The 16,947-nt window shown below is 42.8% G+C and overlaps 1 pseudogene; it reads left to right on the top strand.

Annotated features, from left to right (window-relative positions):
- LOC122561403 (nascent polypeptide-associated complex subunit alpha-like) overlaps window positions 1-11,931 on the top strand; it is a 29,084-nt pseudogene extending 17,153 nt beyond the window's left edge.
- The last annotated feature ends 5,016 nt before the right edge of the window (window positions 11,932-16,947 follow it).

Genomic DNA, 16,947 nt, shown 5'->3' on the forward strand with positions numbered 1-16,947 from the left:
CTGACAAACAATCTGACTCAACGTTACATTCCTAAGTGCAGAGTGGTATCTGGGTTTCAGGGTTTGTGTGGGCAATGCTTAAGGCAATGCTGTACAATTGACACAGATTTGCGAAATATGAATACACTCACAGAAACACTTTAGATCTAATGTGCAAAAAAGCAACACCGGTTATTCAAAGGAAAAGAATGCTCAGGAAAATTATTTATTTTAAAGTCCTGACTGTATACAGCAACTGACCCTTCAAAAGGTCAACAGATACAAACATCCAATGATGGAAATAATGTTTTATTTTACTAGAATCAATAGATAGAAACTACTTTTACTGACTAGAGTTGGATAGCAGAGGATGCAGATTTAAGAATTTTAGCAAATGGGCCAGAAAGGAAATAAGGTGATTTTAGAATTAGAATTAGAATCTCTACAGTATGGAAACAGGCCCCGCGGCCCAACAAGTCCACACCGACCCTCCAAAGAGTATCCCACCCAGATGCATTCCCCTACCCTATATTTGCCTAATGCATCTAAACTACATATGCCTGAACACTATGGGCAATTTAGCATGGCCAATTCACTGAACCTGCACATCTTTGGACTGTGGGAGGAAACCGGAACACCCGGAGGAAACCCACGCAGACATGGGGAGAATGTGCAAACTCCACACACAGTTGCCCGAGGCTGGATTCGAACCTGTGACCCTGGTGCTGTGAGGCAGCAATGCGAATCACTTTTTGTTTTTGTTTTACATTGGCACTTACTGTGCTTGGCAGTGCACTACCTAAAAGGGTAGTGGAAACAGTAACTTTCCAAATGTATAATTACTCTGTGTATTTCTGGCATATGCCACGAACAAATGGTTGTGGTTGTTGGAGGTCAGTCATCTCAGCTCCAGGACATCTCTGCAGGGGTTCCTTGGGGGAGTGTTCTCGGCCCAAACATCTTCAGCTGCTTCACCAATGACCTTACCTCCATCATAAAGTTAGAAGTGGGGATGCTCGCCCAATGATTGTACAATGTTCAGCACCATTTGTGACTCCTCAGATACTGAAGGGTGCATTCCCAAATGCAGCAAGATCAATATCCAGATTTATACTGACAGTGGCAAGTAACATTCACAGCACACAAACGTTAGATGATGTCCATCTCCACCAACAAAAACTATCACCCCCTGATGTTCAAATGCATTATAATCACTATATGCCCCTCCGACAATATACTGGGACTACCACTGACCAGAAACTGAAATGAACCCGCCACATAAATGCAGTGGTTATAAAAGCAGGTCAGAGGTTAGGAATACTGCAGTGAGTAACAACCCTCTGGGTGAAGAAGTTCCTTTTCAATTCAGTCCAAAATCTGCCCCCTCTAACCTTGAGACTATGCTCTCTTGTCCTAGTTTCATCCACCAGTGGAAACATCCTCTCTACATCTATCTTATCAATTCCCTTCAAAATGTTATATATTTGTATAAGATCCCCCCCTCATTCTTCTGAATTCCAATGAATATAATCCCTGTCTACTCAATCTCTCCTCATAAGCCAACCCCCTCAACTCCAGAATCAACCTAGTGAACCTCCTCTGCATCCCCTCTAATGCCAGTACATCCTTTCTTAAGTAAGGAGACCAAAACTGCACATAGTACTCCAGGTGTGGTCTCACCAGCATTCTGTAGAGCTGCAACATAACCTCCCTGCTTTTAAACTCAATCCCTTTAGCAATGGAAGGACAAAATTCCATTTGTCTTCCTAATTATCTGTTGTACCTACAAACCAACCTTCCTTGATTCATGCACAAGGACACCAAGGAGCCTCTGTATAGCAGCATGCTGCAACTTTTTACTATTCAATAATAGTCCCTTTTACTGTTACTCCGACCAAAATGATTAACATTGTATTCCAACTGCTAGACCTTTGCCCACTCACTCAATGTATCTATGTTCTTCTGCAAAGTTTCACAATCCTCTGCACACTTTGCTTTGCCACTCATTTTAGTGGTACCTGCAAACTTTGACACACTACACGTGGTCCCCAACTCCAAATCATCTACATAAATTGGAAATAATTGTGGTCCCAACACCGATCCCTGAGGCACATCACTAGTTACTGATTGCCAACCAGAATAGCGCTCATTTATCTCCACTCTTTGCTTCTTGTCAGTCAACTAACCTCTATCCATGCTAATACTTTACCCGTAACACGGTGCATCATTATCTTATGTAGCAGCCTCTTGTGCAGCACCTTGTTGAAGGCCTTTTTGAAATCTAGGTACACCACATCTAATGTTTTCATAGAATGCTCATAATGTTTTCATAGAATTCCAGTAGATTTGTTAAGCATGACCTGCCCTTCATAAACCCATGCTGCGTCTGCCCAATAGGACAATTTCTATCTAGATGCCCTGCTATTTCCTCCTTGATAATAGACCTAAGCATCTTCCCCACTACAGAGATTAAGCTAATTTTCCATCTATAATTCACCATCTTTTGTCTACCTCCCTTTTAAAAACAGTGGCGTTTGCTGTTAAACATTTGCTGTTTTCCAACCTGCTGGGAATTTTGGAAAATTACCACCAGAGCACTTGCTATTTCTCCCGCCATCTCTTTTAGTACCCTGGGATGCATTCCATCAGGGCCAGGAGACTGGTTTATCCTTCGCTCCGTTAGTTTGCCCAACACTACCTCTTCCATAATAATGATTGTTCCCAGGTCCTCACCTACTTCCGTCTCTTTGTCAATTACTGGCATGTTATTAGTGTCCTCCACTGTGAAGACCGATACAAAATACCTGTTCAATGCCTCGGCCATTTCATCATATCCCATAACTAAACGCCCCTTCACATTGAATGTATTTAAGACAGAGATAGCTGGGTTCTTGATAAGTAAGGGGATCAAGGGTTACGGGGAGATGGTTGGAGAACACGGTTGAGGAATGTAGCAGCCATGATCGAATAGCAAACAGACCAGATGGGCTGAATGGCCTAATTCTGCTCATATATTTTCTGGTCTAAAAAAAGGCTCCCATTTTAACAAGTGTACTGAAAATAAAATTTTGGTTTTGATTCATACATGCAATTATAGAAGAAGCTGAAATATTATAACAATCTTTAAAAGGTAGCAAAAAGTATTTATTATTTTTAAAATGAAGTAATTTTGGTATGTCATTGGAAGGGAAAGATACTCAAAATTGTAAAATACATTTTTCAGGGTGAGAGAATTTGTTCAGCAATATTTATGACTGCATACACTGGTAAACAGTCTTACTCAGCCTACTGAGTGTAGGAGTTGGGACATCATGTTAAGGTTGTACAGGATGTTGGTGAGGTCTCTTCTGGAATACTGTGTCCAGTTCTGAGGACCCTGTTATATTAGTAAGCTGGAGGGGGTTCAGAAACGATTTACTATGATGTTGCTGGGAATGGAGGCTTTGAGTCATACAGAGAGGCTGGATAGGTTGGCACTTTTTTCACTAGAGCTTAGAAAGTCGAGGGGTGACTTTATAGAGGTTTATAAAATTATGCAGTGTATAGGCAGGTATCTTGTCCCTATGGTTGGGGACTTCAAGATTAAAGGGCATATTTTTAAGGTGTGAAGAAAAAGGTTTAAAAAGATATAAGGGGTAACTTTTTGACCCACACAGTAGTGAGTATTGGAATGAACATCCAGAGCAAGTGGTGGATGTGGTACAGTTGCAATGTTTAAAAGACATTTGGATAAGCATATGAATAAGAAATGTTTGAAGGGATATGGGCCATGCACAGGCAGGTGGGATTAGCCTACTTTGAGACTATGGTGGGCATGGACTGTTTGGACTGAAGGGTCTGTTTCCATGCTGTATGACTCTATGGTTGAACTATTTTCTTTACAACGGATATACCATGTTAAAGCTAACGTTCACGTCAGATCGGGGATTCTGTATTGATTCCATTTGTGAAGACTGAAAAGCTGCACTTTATGGAAGAGCAAATTATCAATAATTGTGTGGATTTATATGTTTAACTGCCCATGTGTAGATGCCAGAAGTTGCTGTCTGTTTTAAAAAGGAATGAGGTTTCCAGTAATGACAGTTTCATTGCCATTCCAACCATAAAATCTAGGTTGATATATAATTTAACCTGATATATTAAGGCCTACTAAAGTTTAGAGAACGAGGAAGTGAATCAGCAATAATTAATTTTTGATACAATAACACTTGTTAATGAATACATAAATACCACGAATACAATAACACCGAATGCAACATACCTTATGTGCAAAGAAAATAAACTTCCCATTTGAGCAATGTTCCCATTTAGCTGCTTATGCATCATTTCAAAAGATACAACTTTCAGATTATTCAGAGGAACTCAAGGTTATGTTGTGAAATGCTGACAAAACGTTTATGAAATATGTCAATAAAAGTCTTTTGAGTTCTGAATCATAACTGTCAGTCAGAGAGACAAGTGGTGGCATGTTCCCCATGCATGAAATTTTCATCTGCCTTTGTTTTTTACGTTGGCATTTTCACAATGAGTATTCTCAGCACATATTTAGCTCTCACAGCAAAGGAAACTTTTAACCTCATTGAGCAGCATGAATAAAAGAGGAAATTGGGAGTACATGGTGTGGAATCTCACTCATAATATATTCAAGCTCTACATTACTAGCTTAATTGCTGAGTTTGTTGATGAAAGGTCACTTCAAGCGCAATAAAGATGGGCACACATCATTGAACCTTGGTCAACATTTTGCACGACTATTTTGAATAGGAATGGCAGCTGTATAACTTCCTCAATTTTTGCAAGGACCATTTGTCAAAAACATACAGAATAATGAAAGGCATAACAAGCATGTTACACTCGAGAGTGGGATGCTGGAAAAGCACATGATGAAGGGCTCTTGCCTGAAACATTGATTTTCCTGCTCCTCAGATGCTGCCTGACCTGCTGTGCTTTTCCAGCATCCCACTCTCGAGTGTAACATGCTTGTTATGCCTTTCATTATTCTGTATTATCCTCAGATGCTGCCTGACCTGCTGTGCTTTTCCAGCATTCCACTCGCGACTCTGTCCAGCATCTGCAGTCCTCACTTTGACCAAGCATATTACACTGCCTAATGCAAACAATGGGCTGAGGAAGCATCAAGGACTTTGCAATGTTCAGACTATCTCTTTCCATCCACTCATGGTAGATTGGAAATGTTTTACAAATCACTAAGCTGGGTTTGCCATTCTCAGCCATATTTTGAAGCTTTTCTGAGTTGGCATATTTCATGTCACCCCTCCTCATGTCTCTCTTTTTGGCTTAGTGTCACATTTTGTCCCTTGGGACATGTCACCACTGTTATTATGGCATTACGGATGGAGCTGAGAAATAAGAAGGGTGCAGTTACATTGTTAGGGCTGTACTACAGGCCTCCCAAGAGTGAGCATGAGGTAGAAGAACAAATAGGTAAACAGATGATGGAAAGATGTAGAAGCAATAAGGTAGTGGTGATGGGAGATTTTAAATTTCCCAACATTGACTGGGATACATTTAGTGTCAGAGGTCTGGATGGAGTAGAATTTGTAAGAAGCATCCAGGAAAGTTTTCTAGAGCAGTACGTCAATCGTCCGACGAGGGAACGGGCCATAGGGGAATGGGCCAGGCCAGGTGGTAGACGTGGCAGTGGGGGATTTCTTTGGGAACAGTGACCACAATTCTGTAAGTTTTAGAATTCTCGTAGACAAAGATGAGAGTGGTCCTAAAGGAAGAATACTAAACTGGGCCAAGGCCAATTATATCAAAATTAGGCAGGAGCTGGGAAACGTAGATTGGACGCAGCTATTTGAAGGGAAGTCCAATTTGGTATGTGGGAGGCTTTCAAAGATATGTTAAAGATAGTGCAGGATAGGCATGTTCCATTGAAAGCAAAGGATAGGAAAGGCAAGATTTGTAAACCGTGGATGACAGGAGAAATCGTATGACTAGCCAAGATGAAAAGGGAAGCGTACGTAAGGTCCAGGCAGCTAAGAACAGAATGGGCCAATCTTAAATGAGGAATCAAGCAGGCTAAAAGGGGTCATTAAATAGCTTTAGCGAGCAGAATTAAGGAGAATCCCAAAGCATTTTATTCTTATATAAGAAGCAAGAGGGTAACTAGAAAAAGGATTGATCCACTCAAGGATAATGAAGAAAGGCTACGTGTCAAACCTGAGAGAATGGGTGAGATTCTGAATGATTACTTTGTATCAGTGTTCACTGAGGAGAGGGACATGATAAATGTTGACATTAGAGTGGATCACGTTGATGTAAGTAGGGAAGATGTGTTGGGTCGGCTAAAGGTTATTAAGGTGGACAAATCCCAGGACCGGATAGGATCCATCCCATGTTGCTGAGGGAAGCAAGAGAGGAAATAGCTGGGGCCCTGACAGATATCACTGTAGCATCCTTAAACACAGGTAAGGTGCCGGAGGTCTGGAGGGTTGCTCATCTTGTCCCCTTGTACAAGAAGGGTACTAGGGATATTCCAGGTAACTACAAAGCAGTGAGCCTGACGTCAGTGGTGGGAAAGTTGCTGGAGAAGGTACTGAGGGAGAAAATCTATTTATATTTGGAAAAGAATTGGCTTATCATGGATAGGCAACATAGTTTTGTGTAGGGGAAATCGTGCCTTACCAACGTAAGAGTTCTTCAAGGAAGTGATCAAGTTGATAGATGAAGGAAGGGCTGTAGATGTTATATACATGGACTTTAGCAAGGCGTTTGATAAGGTTCTCCATGGTAAACTAATGGAGAAAGTGAAGTCACATGGTGTGCAGGGTGTTCCAGCTAGGTGGATAAAGAACTGGTTGAGTAACAGGAGACCGAGAGTAGTAGTTGAAGGGAGTTTCTCGAAATGGAGAAAGGTGACCAGTGGTGTTCCACAGGGATCAGTGTTGGGGCCACTGATGTTTGTGATATACATAAATGATCTGGAAAAGGGCACTGTTGGTATGATCAGCAAGTTTGTAGATGACATGAAGATTGGTGGAGTAGCAGAAAACACAAGGGACTGTCAAAGAGTACAGGAGAATATAGATAGACTGGAGAGTTGGACGGAAAAGTGGCACATGGAGTTCAATCCAGGCAAATGTGAAGTAATGAATTTTGGCAAGTCTAATTCTAGAGCGAATTATACAATGAATGGAAGAGCCTTGGGAAATGTTGATGAGCAGAGAGGCCTGGGAGTGCAGGTCCATTGTACCCTGAAGGTTGCTGCATGGGTGAATAAAGTGGTCAAGAAGCACTTCATTGGATGGGGTATTGGGTATAAGAGCTGGCAAGTCATGTTAAAATTGAACATGAAGTTGCTTCAGCCATATTTAGAATATTGTGTACAGCTCTTGTCGCCACATTACCAAAAGGATGTGGATGCTTTGGAGAGGATGCAGAGAAGGTTACGAGGGTGTTGCCTGGTATGGAAGGTGTTAGCTATGAAGAGATGTTGAGTAGATTAGGTTTGTTTTCATTAGAAAAAAGGAGATTGAGAGGGGACCTGATTGAGGTCTACAAAATCATGAAGGGTATAGACAGGGTGGATAGAGACAAGCTTTTTCCCAGGATAAACGATTCAATAACGAGAGGTCATGCTTTCAAGGTGAGAGGTGAAAAGTTTAAGGGGGATACACACGGCAAGTACTTCACACAGAGGGTGGTAGGTGCCTGAAATGCTTTGCCAGCAGAGGCAGTAGAGGCAGGCACGGTAGATTGACTTAAGATGCATCTGCACAGATGCATGAGTAAATGGGGAGCAGAGGGATACAGATGCTTAAGAATTGGGCAACAGATTTAGACAGTAGATTTGGGTTAGCTCAGGCTTGGAGGGCTGAAGGGCCTGTACCTGGGCTGTAAATTTTCTTTATTCTTTGTTATAAATGCAAGTTGTTCTTGCTGTATTGGTTTGCAATATTCAGAATATGAGTTGATCTCCTATGGAGTGGGAACAGTTAATGGACTGTGAGTTTTCACTGAAAGAGTCATCCAGTGGCCAGAAGGTGGGCTCACTGTACACTGAAGGATGATAGATGGATCTCCAAAACATTTGTCAGCCGAGTGAGAGAGAGGAGATGTTCCCTGATGGAAGTTGCTCCCTGCATTTTTTTTTAGCTTTGCATTTACTTGAATGGCCTCAGCAGTCAAACAAATGTAGCAGATGGGAGAAAGTGAGGACTGCAATGCTGGAGATCAGAGTCGAGAGAGTGTGATGCTGGAAAAGCACAGCATGTCAGGCAGCATCCGAGGAGCAGGAGAATCAATGTTTCTGGCAAATCAGGAATATAGCAGATGGTCTGCAGCTGCAGTTAAAGCCAACTATGTGGGAGCAATCTCTCTGCAGGGCCTAGAGAGCTGGCTCACTCACCTACTATTGTGGGGGCACTTCTAAGTATTTAACTTGTTATCTGATATTTCCAGGAAGCTGGTCTCCAATAAGTGGCCTTAACAGGCCTTTAGTGAAGTAAATTGGATCCCAGCTGCTAAACCAGCACACTGTCCAACAACACAAACTGACCAGGATGCTTCAACAGCAACATGAATCATTTTGTCCCTTTATTGGTGTTTAAGTGAACTGGACCAGCTATATAACCATGGTGGCTACCACAGCAGATCAGGGGTTGGGCTTTCTGCAGAGAGTAACCCACCCTCTGACTCTCCAGATGTTGTTCACCACTTTCGAGGCACAAGTCTGGAGTGTGACAGAATATTCTCCAATTGCTCGGAATGAAAGTAGCTCCAACATCACACAAGGAGCTTGATCCCATCCAGGACAAAGCAGCCCATTTGATTAGCACCCCAATTACAGCAGTGCACAAGGTACATGGCAACAACTATCCAAAGGTCCTTCAATAGCACCTTCCAAAAACACAGTCTCCACCGCTGGCAATAGCAGCACATACATAGGAATGGCACTACCTGCAAGATCCCCTCCCAGGCACATCATCTTCACTTTGGTGTGATTCCTTCACTGATGTGACATTAAAATCCTGAAACTTCCTTCCTCAAAACTCAGTGGTGTATCAACACCACAAGGACTGTGACAGATTGAACCAAAATGCCTGATGAAGCCACATAAACTGAGTAGAAACAGGCCATTGGGCCCATATGGACCCTCTAAAAGGCATCCCAATCAGACCTACCCTATAACCCTGCATTCCCCACAGCTGATCCACCTAACCTGCACATCCCTGAACACTGTGGACAGTTCAGCACGGCCAATCCACCTAACTACACATCCCTGAACACTATGGGCAGTTCAGCACGGCCAATCCACCTAACTACACATCCCTGAACACTATGGACAGTTCAGCACGGCCAATCCACCTAACTACACATCCCTGAACACTATGGACAGTTCAGCACGGCCAATCCACCTAACTACACATCCCTGAACACTATGGACAGTTCAGCACGGCCAATCCACCTAACTACACATCCCTGAACACTATGGGCAGTTCAGCACGGCCAATCCACCTAACTACACATCCCTGAACACTATGGGCAGTTCAGCACGGCCAATCCACCTAACTACATTACATTTTTTTTTACATTACATTACATTTTACATTACATTACAGTGTGGAAACAGGCCCTTCAGCCCAACAAGTCCACACCGACCCGCCGAAGCGCAACCCACCCATACCCCTAACCTAACACTACGGGCAATTTATTATGGCCAATTCACCTTACCTGCACATCTTTGGACTGTGGGAGGAAACCGGAGCACCCGGAGGAAACCCACGCAGACACGGGGAGAATGTGCAAACTCCACACAGTCAGTCGCCTGAGGCGGGAATTGAACCCGGTTCTCTGGCGCTGTGAGGCAGCAGTGCTAACCACTGTGCCACCGTGCCGCCCAAAACACATCCCTAAACACTATGGACAGTTCAGCACGGCCAATCCACCTAACCTGCACATCCCTGAACACTATGGACAGTTCAGCACGGCCAATCCACCTAACCTGCACATCCCTGAACACTATGGACAGTTCAGCACGGCCAATCCACCTAACCTGCACATCCCTGAACACTGTGGACAGTTCAGCACGGCCAATCCACCTAACCTGCACATCCCTGAACACTGTGGACAATTCAGCACGGCCAATCCACCTAACCTGCACATCCCTGAACACTGTGGACAGTTCAGCACGGCCAATCCACCTAACCTGCACATCCCTGAACACTGTGGACAGTTCAGCACGGCCAATCCACCTAACCTACACATCCCTGAACACTGTGGACAGTTCAGCACGGCCAATCCACCTAACCTGCACATCCCTGAACACTATGGACAATTCAGCACGGCCAATCCACCTAACTACACATCCCTGAACACTATGGGCAATTCAGCACGGCCAATCCACCTAACCTGCACATCCCTGAACACTGTGGACAGTTCAGCACGGCCAATCCACCTAACCTGCACATCCCTGAACACTATGGACAGTTCAGCACGGCCAATCCACCTAACCTGCACATCCCTGAACACTGTGGACAGTTCAGCACGGCCAATCCACCTAACCTGCACATCCCTGAACACTGTGGACAATTCAGCACGGCCAATCCACCTAACCTGCACATCCCTGAACACTGTGGACAGTTCAGCACGGCCAATCCACCTAACCTGCACATCCCTGAACACTATGGACAATTCAGCACGGCCAATCCACCTAACTACACATCCCTGAACACTATGGGCAATTCAGCACGGCCAATCCACCTAACTACACATCCCTGAACACTATGGGCAATTCAGCACGGCCAATCCACCTAAACTACACATCCCTGAACACTATGGACAATTCAGCATGGCCAATCCACCTAACTACACATCCCTGAACACTATGGGCAATTCAGCATGGCCAATCCACTTAAACTACACATCCCTGAACACTATGGACAATTCAGCACGGCCAATCCACCTAACCTACACATCCCTGAACACTATGGGCAATTCAGCATGGCCAATCACCTAAGCTACACATCCCTGAACATTATGGACAATTCAGCACGGCCAATCCACCTAACCTACACATCCCTGAACATTATGGACAACTCAGCACGGCCAATCACCTAAGCTACACATCCCTGAACACTATGGGCATTTCAGCACAGCCAATCCACCTAACCTACACATCCCTGAACACTATGGGCAATTCAGCACGGCCAATCCACCTAACATACACATCCCTGTTCACTATGGGCAATTTGGTATGGCCAATCTATCTAACCTACACATCTTTGGATTGTGGGAGGAAATTGGGGCACCAGGAGGAAACCCATGCAGACACAGGGAGAAAGAATGTGCAAACCCCACACAAACAGTTGCCTGAGGGTGGAATTGAACTCGTATCCCTGGTGCTGTGAGGCAGCAGTGCTAACTGCTGAGCCACTATTCCTGTCACAGTGCAAGTAAAGTAGCAACCACGAGCTAAAATGGGGTCTGGGACAGAGTCGGACAGTGATGAGCCAGTTCCTGAATTGGAGGACCAGGACACAAAGCAGTCAGTGGCACAGCAAGTCCTGCTTGCAGCTACAGCTCAAATAGATGAAGGACCAATCAGCAAATCACAAAAGTTGAGAAATGAAAAGAAGACATGGAAAGCAATGTCAAATCCAATGCTTCACCAGGTTACTGGGGTAACCAGAGTCTCTGTAAGGAAATCAAAAAACACTTTGTTTGTTATCACAAAATCATAAGTCTACAACAGCCCTGTGTCAAGTTAACTATAATGCTTTTGGCAAAGTGAGATTAAAGGTTTATCTTAGCGAACTCAATTAACTGCTGCAGGGTGAACTTGTTAACAATATCCAAGCACCTACACAGTCTCCGACTGTACAGGAGGAAACAGAAGAGGAGGAGGTTGTTGAGACCAGTGTGGAGGTTAAGGACATAGAACTAGCTACGTCCCAAACCAACGTGGCTAGGGCTAAGGCTGTATGAGCACTGAAAAATAATAATGCAAATACTGTTATGGAATTGATGATGTAAGCATCTGGAGTAGGTGACAACCCTGTTTGAACAAAGAACAAAGAAAATTTACAACCCAGGAACAGGCCCTTCGGCCCTCCAAGCCTAAGCCGATCCAAATGTACTGTCTAAACCTGTCAGTCAATTCCTAAGCCTCTGTATCCCTCTGCTCCCCACCTACTCATGCATCTGTCCAGATGCATCTTAAATGAATCTACCGTGCCTGCCTCTACCATCTCTGCTGGCAACGCATTCCAAATGCCCACCATCCTCGTGTATCCCCCTTAAACTTTCCACCTTAAAAGCGTGACCTCTCCTATTGAATCCTTCACCCTGGGAAAAAGCTTGTCTCTATCCACCCTGTCTATACCCTTCATGATTTTGTAAACCTCAATCAGGCCCCCCCTCAATCTCCTTTCTTCTAATGAAAATAAACCTAACCTACTTAACATCTCTTCATAGCTAGCACCTTCCATACCAGGCAACACTCTCGTAAACCTTCTAGGCACCCTCTCCAAAGCATCCACATTCTTTTGGTAATGTGGCGACCAAAGCTGTACACAATATTCCAAATGCAGCTGAACCAATGTCTTGTACAATTTTAACAAGACTTGCCAGCTCTTATACACAATACCCTGTCCAATGAAGGCAAGCATACAATATGCTTTCGTGACCACTCTATCCACCTGTGCAGCAAACCTCAGGGTACAATGGATCTGCACTTTCAGATCACTCTTCCCATCAACATTTCCCAAGGCTTTTTCATTCATTGTATAATTCGCTCTAGAATTAGACTTGCCTAAATGCATCACCTCACATTTGTCTGGATTGAAATCCATCTGCCACTTTTCTGCCCAACTCTCCAGTCTATCTATATCCTCCTGTATTCTCTGACAGTCCCTTATACTTTCTGCTACTCCACCAATCTTCGTCTCCTCTGCAAACTTGCTAATCATACCAACAGTGCCCTCTTCTAGATCATTTATGTATATTACAAACAACAGTGGCCCCAACACTGACCCCTGTGGAACACCACTGGTCACCTTTCCCCATTTCGAGAAACTCCCTTCAACTACTACTCTCTGTCTCCTGTTGCTCAACCAGTTCTTTATCCACCTAGCTGGAACACCCTGCACGCCATGTGACTTCAATTTCTCCATTAGTCCACCATGGGGAACCTTATTAAACACCTTACTAAAATCTATGTATATGACATCAACAGCCCTTCCTTCATCTATCAACTTGGTCACTTCCTTGAAGAACTCTATTAAGTTGGTAAGGCACAATCTCCCCTGCACAAAACCATGTTGCCTATCACTGATAAGCCCATTCTTTTCTAAATATAACTAGATCCTACCCCTCAGTATCTTCTCCAGCAACTTCCCCACCACTGACGTCAGGCTCCTTCTTGTACAAGGAGACAACATGAGCAACCCTCCAGTCCTCCAGCATTTCACCTGTATTTAAGGATGCCACAAAGGTATCTGTCAGGGCCCCAGCTATCTCCTCTCTCGCCTCCCTCAGCAACCTGGGATAGACCCCATCCGGTCCTGGGATTTGTCCACCTTAATAACCTCTAACCTACCCAACACATCTTGGTACAGCCTCAGAGCATTAGCACCATTTATATTGCTAAACCTCAAATAAAAATTGTGGATTGAAATAGTTTAAATAAAAAGGAATTACACCACCATCTTCTGAAGGAAAATTAGGGTTAGGGAATAAATGCTGGCACAGTCAGTAAAGCCCATATCCCCTGAAAGTGTAATAAAAAAATCATGGAACTAAAAAAAACACATGCTTCTAAAGGTCATAGAACTATGGATGTCAAAGTAAGTAACTTTGTGTAGAACAGGATCACTCAAACTAGACAACTGCCAATTTAAAAATATAAAACAAAATTTAATAGGACATAAGACGGCCTGACAATCTGAACCCATTCAACATTTACTGAAATTGCAACATAGTCTTGCAGCCTGTGCTAACTGTTGCTTTGGTTTGGAGCTGTAAATTTAATAAACTACAAATGAAATGAGCTGGTTTCAAACAGTTTTCAGTTGGCTTATATTACAGACATGAAATTAATCATTATTTGGCATCTGTCGATAGATCACTTACAAAGACTATGAAGCCGGCTAGTATGGAACATGGAAATTGCTATTGGCAACATTTTAAAACTGATATAAAACTATAGTGTTGAAGTGTGAAAGAAATTACTCTATCCTTGCCTTAGCCTTACTCTGGGGTCTGAGATTCACCAAAATATTCAGAGAGAAAATTAACAATTTTGCACTGTGCAGGGAACTGTTGTGTAAATGTACTTTCTGTTTCACAGTCTCTGATGATTCACATTTCTCTGGATTTAGTTATTTAGTCGCTGTTGTAAGGAATATTGATGCCACATATACCAGCTACCCATCGCTTTAAGGAGTACATTTTGTGTATCTGACACATTATTACAGTGCTGATGCACCACTGAGACCAACCTAAGATGATGTTGAATAACACCATTTATTCAGGTACAGCTTGCTGTACAACTTGATAGCTCCCTCTGTGGATAATCTGAAAGCTCATTGCTTGTAAACATTTCTCAAAAGCTAGAAGATGAGAAATTTTGGAATATATAAAAGCAATATCTGTCAGGTTGCACAAAGACAAAGCATTTACTCATCAGACCTAAATATTCTTTGTAATTTGATGTAATAGTTCTTGGAGGACCTATTAAGCCCATTAACTGCCTGGTTGCTGGAGAGATTAATATAGTATTGCCACAACTGGGTTTCATCATCTGCTTTATTCTTGAAAGTTTCTAAGTAAGATGTTTTACTTCTCTAAGGCCTCATCCAAAATATTGGTGTATTTTCATTTTACACACTTTACACAGATTTCCTCATTTTCAACAGTCTCTGTATATTTTTATTTTGATTAGCAAGGTACAATCGCTTGGAAATTAGATAAAGAAACAGGTTAAAACTTAACATTTTCTGTTCTGGTATTTATGCTCCACACAAACCTCTTCTATTTAATTTAACACAATCAGCAAAATCCTTCTATCACTTTCTCCCTTCGCCTTACCTAGCTTCCTCTTAAAGACAGATCAGAGCATACATTTCAACTACTCCTTGAGCTATAGAGTTGCACACCCAAATAAATCACTGGGAAAAGAAGGCTCCTCATGAATTCATTGGATTGGCTGGTCATCCTATCTGGATGGCATTAAGTGTGAGTTGGCCTTGTTACATTAAATTGATTTTAGCCAGACTTAAATGAGGCACTGCCCAAGTAAAGCAAGAATTCGAGCAAGGACTAAAAAGTAAAGGCAGCCAAAACTAAAAGCCAATGGGTGCATGAAGGGTCTGATACAGTCACTGGTGGTAATGTTGGTAAGGCAAACCAAGACGTTCAGTAAATAGAAGTGCAGTAAACAATTGAGTAACGATTTTACCTTAGGTCAACTGCAGACTCTGAGATTAATTGATGCTTCTTACAAAGCCTACATTGCTGAGACTATTAACACGTTTAAAATAATTATGCAGTGCATAATACTTTATTCTACATGTGTTATAGTAATGTAATCTGACCCAATGTTAATATCAGCAGTGAAGTGTGTGAGCAATAGCAGTGACAATATGCTATTGTAAAAACTGTTTTTCTTTATTGAAGCACATATTTAACTGAACTGGATCTATGATCCCATTTTGAACCCTAAATACAATTTGGTAAAAATGGTAACCTTGTGTTATAATGCCAAAAAGTTTGAATCAGGATGTTGTTCAGTTGAAATTGCCTGCTGCTTTCCTTGCTGGTCGGAAGGATTTCCTGTGCATTTGGGATAGTAAAGAATGGCTTATCAATTTGTGACATATACAATGGGGGAGGGAGTGTGCTGTGAGCAGTACTGGGAAAGATGGGAAAATAGAGAAAATTGCAAGGGAATTTATAGTAATTTTCTTGACAAACCTTCAATGGTGATTTTAGAACTTGCCATTGAATGGCAAATACCTTATCTCCATGAACTTGCATCTCAAAAATTCATAAACTTGCTTTATTTGTATTCCATTTCCAACTCCCCCACCTTCCCAAGAAACAAGGTGGCGCGGATTCCTGAGATAAATCAGAGCTGCAGCTGACCGAATTGTTGTCCTAGCCATCATCCAGCTGCTTCTGTGCAACATCATCTCTGAATGCTCCTTGACCACCATCCTCCTCAACCCTCCATCCACACAGGTCAGCCTTGCCAATCCATCATGTCTTCTAATTGCTCAACTCAGACACTCATCAACCCTTTAATATTTTACGTTGGAGCTCCAGACCACCTACATATTGCTGCTATGTTGTTTTATGTACATCAACATATGTGCAGCTGATGTATTTACAAATTATATCTGTTAGTTTGCATTCCTACTACTCACTCACTTTGTGCTGCAAGAAAGAGGAATGCCCTCCACAGCACCATCTCATTCACCAGGACTTCCAGGCCTCTGTCTATGAAGCAGCAGCAAGCTTACCTTCCCAATAGCTAGGTTGTCAGAGATAATAGCCAAGCATTATAGTGTGAAGGCTCACTCTTGGCTTGCAGAATTGGAAATGGAGTGTGAGGGGAATTTTAATGTGATGCCAGCAACATGAACACCAGATGGTCTCAGTCATGGTGAGGATTTCCAACTCTCCAATCACACCATTCCCTGAGAAAGGGGTCCAAAAGCCCAGGTCCAGAATTAACGAGGTGAAGTGCTGATAACTATATAAGAAAGGTTACTGTGAGCCCTGACAGATTGGAATCCTGAATCTCACTTAACAAAACACTTTAACTGTAAATGTGAAAACTCAGCCCTGGTTAGAGAGGAGCCAATATCTACAACATCACCTGTACGTGTCACGAAAAGCAATAATGAATGATAACTAATGCCATAATTAATTTTGATTGTTGCAGCATGTCACATGTGAAATTGAAACAATCAACTGCCAGACTGCACACGTGAAGGGACA

The sequence above is a fragment of the Chiloscyllium plagiosum genome, unplaced genomic scaffold (assembly GCF_037043375.1).
Source record: "Chiloscyllium plagiosum isolate Xiang-an unplaced genomic scaffold, Cpla_swu_hap1 HiC_scaffold_22, whole genome shotgun sequence".
In the NCBI taxonomy this organism is placed as follows: Eukaryota; Metazoa; Chordata; class Chondrichthyes; order Orectolobiformes; family Hemiscylliidae; genus Chiloscyllium; species Chiloscyllium plagiosum.